This window comes from Uloborus diversus, chromosome 1, assembly GCF_026930045.1.
Source record: "Uloborus diversus isolate 005 chromosome 1, Udiv.v.3.1, whole genome shotgun sequence".
Classification (NCBI taxonomy): domain Eukaryota; kingdom Metazoa; phylum Arthropoda; class Arachnida; order Araneae; family Uloboridae; genus Uloborus; species Uloborus diversus.
This window is the reverse complement of record NC_072731.1, coordinates 129,311,882-129,321,967: the sequence shown is the minus strand read 5'-3', so window position 1 is coordinate 129,321,967 and position 10,086 is coordinate 129,311,882.

Sequence of the window (10,086 nt, the reverse complement as noted above, 5' to 3'; positions counted from 1 at the left end):
TAGCTGAAAGCAAACTAAGACACATCGATTGCGTTAATAAATACTCAGAACAAACTGCCTGTGTTTACGTCAACAGACACACGTGGAACGCAACGTGGCAATGTTTTAGTTTCATCGGCAGTTTTATAAATCACCACAAGGTAGCGTATTCGAGCGCTGGAGTTCCGAATAGAATTTTCCAGTCTAATATACAGCACAGACGATAAATAAATTTAATGATGAAAACAAACATGAACATTGCAGACGATAATTAGATGGAAAATAAAGAGTTCAATATTCAATGTAAAATACAGCAGACGACAAATTTACAAATAACAGAATCAAGGAGCAAAACCATTGCTCGATAAGTGTGGTTAGGGTTTTTAAAATTTGACTACCTGCTTATATGCAATAAAACAACATTCTTCTTACTCATCCACAAAGAAACTGATTATGCATTTATTGCAAAAATCATTTACTTCGTCAAAGTTTATAATATCTAAAAATGTGTAATCACTTGTTTGTGAGAACAGTAAATAGAAATTTAATGTACTATCACACATTAAAAATACATCATATTTTTTAAATTAAGTATTACCTTCAATTCAAACTGCAAAAAGCGGTAATAGTCACTTCATAAAATGAACAAAAAAGAAACTTGCAATGGATTTGAACTCGGATCGGCCGCATGGAACCCCAGAGCGCTGCCCACATGACCACCGGGCGCTTGTTTACGAACAATCTCTACTAGTTTATAAGTTGCGCGTAAATCTTTAAAGGCTGTTTTCTCGAAATTTTATGGATAGTGCGCCCGATCTGAATTTCCGAGACCGTAACCTCTCCTTGTAAGCTGATAAAGTTTTGAACCAGACTTCTGCTTTTCTGCTGATGTGGAGTAAAATTAATTTTAAAAAAATGTGTAACACTTCACCTAAAAATGTGAACAGTATCTTTGAGTCTTCTTACATTCATGAAGGTGGTTCATGTCTCTCTAAGTTAGGGGTGCTCACCTGGGGGAGGGGGGGGGTTATGACGCATACTGCGCCATTTACATTTTTAGGGGGATAGGGGTATTTTATCATTTGGGAGGCTTGTTTTGGGGGGTGTCCTTTCGATCTTAGAGGGTGTGCACCATTGCTCTTAGGAGGGGGGCACCCTGCTCTAAATGTTGGGTCAAGTCTCCCAAGATATAGGGACACTTGACCCATATGAAGACTGGAGGAATATAATTTTTTTGTACCATTTCTACTGAGACTTACGCTATTGCTATTATTTTTAGCCATATTAATGCGCAAAATGACAAACTGTTTACATATATATATTTTTTTATTTCGTTCTAACTATTCTACCAAAAAAGGGAGGGGGGGGGATAAAAAACCAAAAACTGGGTCAAGTCTCCCTAGTTTCCTCAATAATGATTATTTATCAGTCAAATTTGTTTTAAAATTTTTTTTTCTTCGGCTGAGTTTAACAAAATTATAAACATCTGTCTATAGGGCATATTGGACAGTCTAAATGTGCCCCTAAAGTTCTATAAATGTTATTGGTAGATTGGACCCCAAAATTGGAGAAAAAAGGGCGCTAAAATTTTTTTAAATAACTAACAAAGACAGTCACTTTCATTCTTTGCTTGCGTATAAGCCGTGCAGTTAAGTTTGGATTGAAGTGCGACAGTCAACATGTCTTTACAAGTGAAGAATTAAAAAAAACGTTACCTGCCTACCTCAAAAAATCTTTTCAAATAGGTACAATATGACCTGCCGATTCTCGTGCCGGAATATTTGTTCTTAACTATGCAGAATCTTTTGATAAGAAGTTCCCTAACGCTTGGAGAAATAAAATAGCAGTTATCAAATGAGGGAAGACAAATAGCTATATGAGGCTGTGTCCTAACTCTCCTTCAAGAGCAAAGAATAACAGTTTAGCAAAAAGGGGGTGTTTAATGCAAAAAATATTAATGCATTTTTATGAAACTGTTTAGATATTAGAGATGATAGAAGTTCATTCCAAGCTGACTTCTAAATGCTGATGTGTGTGTGAGTCTGGAATCCCAAAATTCCAACCCTGTCCAAAAGTAGTTTCTTAAAGTGTGTGTGTGTGGGGGGGGGGGAGGGAGGGTAATCGTGCAGTTTTGTGAAAATGAAGAGAGTTACTGTAAAGTGGCTGAGTCGGAACGCTTTACGCTTTTCAACTTTAAACATAATTAAAAAAGTAATTAAAGTTTTCATTTTTTAAGTTTATTTTTTGACTAGAAATTTCAGTCTTGTTTTTTTTCTTGAAATTTGAAGCAAAAACGAAAAATATTTTTAGCAGTTAGTATTTGTTAGTATAAAATACATCAGGTACACACACTACGCACATACACTGTAACAAATTTCGGAAACGTTTCTAGATATATCGGAAACGTTTCCGAAATACTAGGAATCCTTCATCCAATAGAGAACTCCTCAATATTCAGAAAGCTTTTTGTTATTTCAAGATATCTAGAAGCGGAAGTGATGACGCAACGCTTCGAAACCTATTTCATCCTTCCAACACAGGCGCCAATGAGTCGGAAATAACGAGAACTTCTTTTTTTCTTATCTATGGTTGCTATTGGATTGCTTGTTATTTCATGTCTAGAGAGTAGTAAATTGTGTCGAAACTAATTTTACGCCTTTCATTTTGGGCTGCTCTTGATTTTTTAGAAGATGTACGCAGCTATTAAGTTAGTTAATAACGATTTGCTTATACAATTTCCGGTGCAACCGTGATTACATTTATATTGTGTGTTCAAGCGTGAATAGTTTCAACACCCGTTTTTATACTTAATGAAACGAAACCCTTTGGATTACTTATCCAGTTGTAATGGAGGTACTTAGATTTTCTTCCGCTCATGTTCACTTGTAAGTATTAATGAATATTTTAAAAAATGTTGTTATATACATTTATATTTTTGTTGATTTGCATTTGATGAGGCTCCAATTGTAACTGTTTTTGGGTTTATCGAATTAATTTAAAGTTATCCTACATACCTGTGAGCGCAGTGTACTATTTGTTGTAACTAACTGAAACTGATTAATTACGCAAAAGAAATAAGATTTATATTTGAAAAGCAATCACAGAAAAGTTATTTTGAAATACTTGGATATACATACATTGGTTCAAAAAAAAAATCAATTGTTTAATTCATTAAAAATATGGTAATGCAAATGCTTTCTAATATTGTAATATGCTTCACAAAAAATGTGCCAGTATTATTTATCTTTTTTTATTATAATTTATTCATTTATTTAAAAATATTTATACCATTAGAAAATGGCCCAGTTATCTATTAGTAAGCTACATAGTTATGCAATTAATTCATGTGCTTATTCATTTTGTTAAATGTGGTTGACAATAAAAAATTCCTTGACATTAGTTTGTTCGGTAAATAACATTTCCTTCGTGGATATACTAGTTTAATATAGGACAGTCAGGAGGAATGAGCCAGAGGCAAAAATGGAACAGCTGCATTTACAAGCCGAAATAAAAAGAAATATTATTTCATGTCATTGTTTTAAAAGTGATCCTTTTTTAAATACTATGTTATTAATTAAATATACAATGTACATATGGGGAGAAGACGAGGGGCGTTCACCACGCAGACTGCCATTGACATTTTCAGGGATTGCTTTTTTTAAGGGGGGGGGGGGGGCGCTTTATAGCATTTTATGGGTTCACCATCACTCTATGGTGTGGGGGGGGGGATCTCGTATATATGAAATGGAGTAATCATGCAATAGAATTCAATGTTTTAACAAATAAAATATGTAATGCATTTTGCGCACATTGTAAAAATAAAATCAGTAACATATTTTGATAAAGTATTTATATTTGTGATGAACTGGAAAAGGGCAAGAACAGAAGAATCACCCCGAATGGTTCCAACAGGAGGACTTGGTGTCATATTTAAATTCACCAATTTCTCTGTTGGCACTTTTCGGTACACTTTTTTCGTCAGAGAAATAGACTTGACGCGAAGGGAAGGTAAGTTCTGTCAAATTTTATCCGAAAATAAAAGCTATCAAGTTTGATACAAGATATGTTTTTAAGTTCTGCATTAAAAATACAATATGTTGATAATTTTGTCTTGAAAATATTGAGAGAAAAACTGAAGTTTAGTATTGTTTAACAAACAATCCCACTTCTGAAAAAGTACTCCCCTTCCCTCCCCCGACGATTTTGTGATTATGAATGAAACTACTATATTATTTCATAAATTTTCAAAAATTTATAACTGTGCATATGTTATGCTGTTAACCATGCTATTTGTCATTAGAAATTCAGAAAAAAAAATCCACGAATGATTCTAAAATTGCTTGTTTCATTGCTCTTAGATATGAAAGAATTGAAACTGATATGGCATGCAATACTATTAAAAAAGAATTATTTTTCAGAAAAAATCACGAAAAAAGGATTCCGAAATTCTCAGAAACGTTTTTGAAAATTGTTTGGAGAATTCCGAAATACTCGGAAACGTTTTCGAAACTTTCATGAACCACAGCTGCACAGAATACTCAGAAACATTTCTGGAAATTATAGAAAGAGGATTCCGAAATATTCAGACACGTTTCTGGACATTACAGAAAGAGGATTCCGAAATACTCAGACACGTTTCCGGACATTACAGAAAGAGAATTCCGAAATACTCAGAAACGTTTTTGAAAATTTCATGAACCGCAGCTGCACGATATACTCAGAAACGTTTCCGAATTTTTTTTACAGTGTAGGTACATCTAATGAAAAAGGGCATTCGGGCATCTAAAAGTTTAACTACTGCAATCATGTCTTCAAACTTGCCGAATTATCACACGAAATTTGCCGAATAAGAACATTTTTGGGAGGTTACAGTGATCTCCCATCAGGGCACCGTCACCGCTGGTTCTGATTCACACCACAGAAAGTGGCGAATAGGGACGCATATTAAAATTTTAGTTTGTAACGATTTAATCTTTATTAGAGTTAAAAAAAAATAATAATAAAAACAAGTAATAATGTGATGGGGAAAATGCAGAAAAAGTAACTTTTTTAAAAATATACTTATTTCTTAGTCTAACGTTGCCAAAGAGAATTTTATAATGTGTTTTAAGAAGGGAAAACTTCTAAATTTCCATCTCCTTCCCGTAAACTCACCCAAAGAAAATTTGTAGTGGCATTTTTAAAGTCTTATTGTCAAAAATTTGAGAACTCCCAAACCTTCTTCCAATTTGAGAACCCCCAACGTCATCAAGCGTTGGTCTTATAAATTTAAGAAAAAATTCCGAGTTAGAGCAATCACCTCCTCCTCTAACATGTCAACATGTATCCCAAAATTGTGTTTTTACAACTTCAATAACAACATTTTCCGGGGACAATCCCAAATGCGTGTTTAAGGCTTCAAAAATTTCCATGGCAGTGTCCGCAAACCAAATCATTCCCCGTGTTACTACCAAATGTAGCCTGAATTGCGTTTTAAAAAATGTCTTTTGAAATTGGGTCTAAAATGAAATACCGAACCCAGTATCATTTTGGCATTTATTTCAAAATATTAAAAATACTCCTAAGTCTGCTCTTCCCTTACAAACAAGCATTTGGGCGCTCCTCATCCTCCGAGCACATGAAAAGTGATTGGTGGTATACGTTACTATTTCATGTCCAATTTGAGGGCCAGTTAAAGGTCCTTATGTCATTGGTGTCCTTCTCAATTGCGACATTTACGATACCACACATCTTTCTTGAACGAACAAAAATTGTACATTATTAAATTTTGGTTAAATGATATTATGATAATAAATTTAAATTATCTGAGAAAACATTTGCTCACAGTTTGATACAGTAACTTTAACTCTTAGTAATTCAATAAAATTATTGATCAAAAGAAAAAATCAAACTGGAAAAATTACTGTCGAAAAACAACCAATATAATACCGCCTACCCTCTCCCAAGACATCTTCCAAAAAAAAAAAAAAATCCATTTTGCTGTGTTGCCCCCCGCCTCCCACCCTATTGCGATATTGCCATATATCTACCAATGGGCAATATGCTACAAAAATCATATCAACAGGTAAGTTTCGTCTTTTTGTCGAAAATTTTTGAACCCCCCCCCCCCCCGAAACAAAATCCTGGCTACGGCTTTGTCATAACAGTATTTTATGTTGAAAAACATACGTTTTTCTCCTTTTTTTGAAACACAGCAAAAATTCAGCTCTTTATATAAAGAACGGTAATATAAACTTAAGAAATCATTTAAAACAGTTTAAGGGTGTTCACAAATGTATCCTTAACTCATGACGTCGTGAGAAATTCTTCACTTTTTTATGACGCAGTTTAAATAACTCGTAAATTCTAATACGGTAGCCTGTTGGGCAGGCCAGTGCCTAGTAAATAATTCTTTCCTTATGCTTTACAACTTGATAAGGTCTGTGTTAACACGCAAGGTTTTGAGATGATGAAAACGAAAGGTTATTTGACTTCACGCGTGCAGTCTTGTTAATTAGTCAACTATACTTCCTGAAAGACAACACTTTATTTCTTAACTCCTCGTGGTATCAGGGGCGCCGACTTGCAAAAATTATTGGGGGGGCCGGACATCACCGGGAGTTTAGGGTGTTAGGTAATCCCTCGGAGGTCAACCACCCCAAATAAAAGTCAGATTTTTGTACCTTGAAAATGCCATATTTTCCAGTGTGTATAATTTTAACAAATAAACAGTATGTGACACGACGTTTTCAAAGTAAAAGAATCTAAAAATTGGTTTACAAATTTTCTGGTTCAACTGTTAAATCATATCACTTGTCTTAGTAAGAGATTTTTTTGTTCTATTTTATGGGGAGCCGTGCAGTGCCGTAGCTAAGCATTGATATTATAAGGTAGGAAGGACACTTGACTTGAATGGAAAGGCACTCCCAGAGACGCAGACTTTTAAAAAAATGGGGGAAGGGAGAACCAGGGGAAATTTTCTAAATTTGAGATGAAAAATAGTGAGTTTTAAAGTTTTCAGAGCCGGCCTTAGCACATGCGGGGCCCGATTAGAGAAATCTGGCGGGGCCCCTTACAGATTGGTCGTACAAATTCGAGAAGTGCTGACCGTTTTTTTTTTTTTTAAATTCAGGCAAGGATTCGAAACTGTCGCAATTATCCGTCTTCCTTCAAATTTCTATATCACGTTCGATTTTTACTTTTTTTATTTCTTAAGAAACAAATGAATGAATGGCCACAAAAATAAGTGTACATTCTAAAAATGTAAGAAAAGTAGCTCTGAGAATCTTTATGCCCAATCACATGCGGTTGGTGCACGAAAAAATTGGGTTGTCAAAAGAAGTGTGGGGCTGAAGGAATGGCTTCCCTGATGCTGATTTTTTCTTCCTTTTTTTTTTTTTTTTTTTGTAAAATTGGACGATATTATGGGATTTTAACATGACTGACATGGATTAAATAACCTCCAACAAAAGTGGAATATTTTCTCCAAAACCGGGACGGATGGTCACAGTAGACTTCTCTCTTCCAATTCTTAGTTCGCTTATTGTGAAATAACTTGATAAAAGTCCATTCAGTTGCATTTTTTAATTTTTATTTTCATGGAATAAATCAACCCACCCGATAAAAAATCATTTTTCTATCGATCATTATTGTGCAACTTTGAGAAGTGAGAACCCCTTCACCGTTGGAAGTAAGCGGGTAGCGCAATTTATAACTTAGGACAGAAAAGGAAAATGCACCAAAATGTATCTGTTCTAAAAAAGTAATTTTAGACCACATGCAAAAGACCAGACGTCTTTGGGGTGTCAGAAGTGGAACGGAATTGCTCTCCTTGGAAATTTTTCGAAATTGAAGTTTAAAAAGGCAGTTTTGGTACGGAGATGAGGTGTGAGCATAGGCGGATTTATGGGGGGGGGGCAGAGGGGGGCAATGCCCCCCCCAGTTTTGGGAGGACTTTATGTAGTTACAACACATCTTCCAAAAATTAAAAAATATATATATTATTATTATTATTTTCTTTTTTGAATAGTTCAGACGGGCATGGTGGATTTATAGGGGGGAGGGGGCATAGGGGCCAATGCCCCTCAGTTTTGGGAGGACTTTATATAGTAACAACACATCTTCCAAAATCTTAAAACAAAAAAATCATGACTTTTTCTTATTTGAATAGTTTAATGAAAATGAAGAGAAAAGCGAATGTCCTTTTCTGGTGTGAGATAAGAAAAGGGGGGAAAAAACAAACATTAAATACAAATAGTACAACTGTCACTGGGTGCTGAAAATGTGCCTAAATTCACTATTTTGGACTGAAAACCATTTGAGCAAGTATATGAATGAAAATATAGGCTAAACGAGCTATACATTAAGGTGCAACACTTATAATAATAGTTGTCGATTATTTTAAGAAATTAGAACCTAAAGCAAAGGGGGAAAAACTCCCCCCTCTCCATTTGCGCTAACAGAACGATCTACTCGTTATGATTTGTGTCCACATTTCAAGTATATTGGTGTATAATATTTATGTTCTTAGTAGATTAATTGGTGTTTTGAGAAATTCTAAAAAACATAGTTTTTTTTCCTTCTCTCTCTCTTAAAGAGAGAGAGAGAGAGAGAGAAAATAAATACTACCGCAAACTGAATAAATTTCAGTTATCTGAGTGTTTTGATTAAATGAATCTTTTTACTTAGAAGGAGAGTACAATTATACTTACTTTATAAATACTGTTTAAAAGTATGTAAATCATAAGTATCTAACTCTAATTGAGTCAGACCATGTCATTATTTAAATCTAAATAATTGAGTCATCAAAAGTTTTGCAAAAATTTGCTGAAATTTTATAAAAGTCTATAAAAACCTAACAAAGATTGGTAAAATCGTAAAAATCCTTTAACCGTAAAAACTGACGAATTTTCGTAAAAATTACAAAAAATCAAGCAAAAAGTTGCAGGTAAGAGTGAATTACAAACAGGGTCAAATTTGCCTATAAAATAAACAAGCTATTGCTTAGGGCCCCTATTTTGAAGTGGGTCCCTAACTCCCAAAAAAAAATTCATGATTCGTTCCTTAAAAAATGGAAATTGCTTGAAAAAACTAATTTTATTTTTAAGTGCTTGAAAACCTTGAATATTTGGAAACGTGTGGCTACAAACCTTAAATTTTAAAATTTCTAACAAATTGTAGAGTGGGAGGAATGCCAAAATATGTCTAATTCAGCTCCTTGCCACATCCTATATTAAAAGTGTAAAAATCACGGTTCTCACGCATGTAATATATTATTTGAAATAAATTTTTGTGACTCACACATTTCATATGTTGCTATTTATTCAATCCCGAATGCAGTATTTTGGAAATTCTTTTGTATTGATTGCTTTTATCTTACTTCTTCTGCATATTGTCTATCTGTTTAGCACGGAAAAAAATGCACACCACTTCTATTTCTTTTCGTTTTCTGCCCCACTTGCAATTGAAGAAAAGTTGTTGTCATGAGAAATCTATGGTTTCTTTTTTCTTTTAAAACTAAAATAGCTATTTCTAAGAAAGTTGGAACAGGACTGTAAAAAATTACAATCAAGTACTAAAATATCAGAGACTGGAATAAGTACAAATGAAGTGCGTTAAATAATTTTATTTATTCTAGAGTAATTGAAAATAATTAGATAAGTCTTTGAAAATCCTAAGCAAAGTGGGCTCCAATTACTTCTACTGCATATTGTTAATCTGTTTAGCCAGGAAAAAAAATGATACACTATCTCTATTCCTTTTCGTTTTCTAAACTACTTATAATTAAAAAAAGGTTGTTATAATGAGAAATCTATAGTTTATTTTTTCTTTCAAACTTAAAATGGCTGTTTCTTACAAAGTTTGAACAATACTGTACAACTGTATAATCTAGTTATCAATTTCTATGTCTATCCAATTAACTTTTATAAGGCTTCAAAATGCAGAATTTTATATCCATTTTACAAAATTTCCTCCGGGGGAGAAACCCTTGGTCCCCTAAAATTGCAGATATTTTATTTTCCCACTTAAAAGGTAGCCCTTCGTCACTCTCTTGATACCAACTCCCTCTCTTAAGGTCAATTCAAAAATGACAGCATGAAAACACGCATTAATGAAAACGACACACAG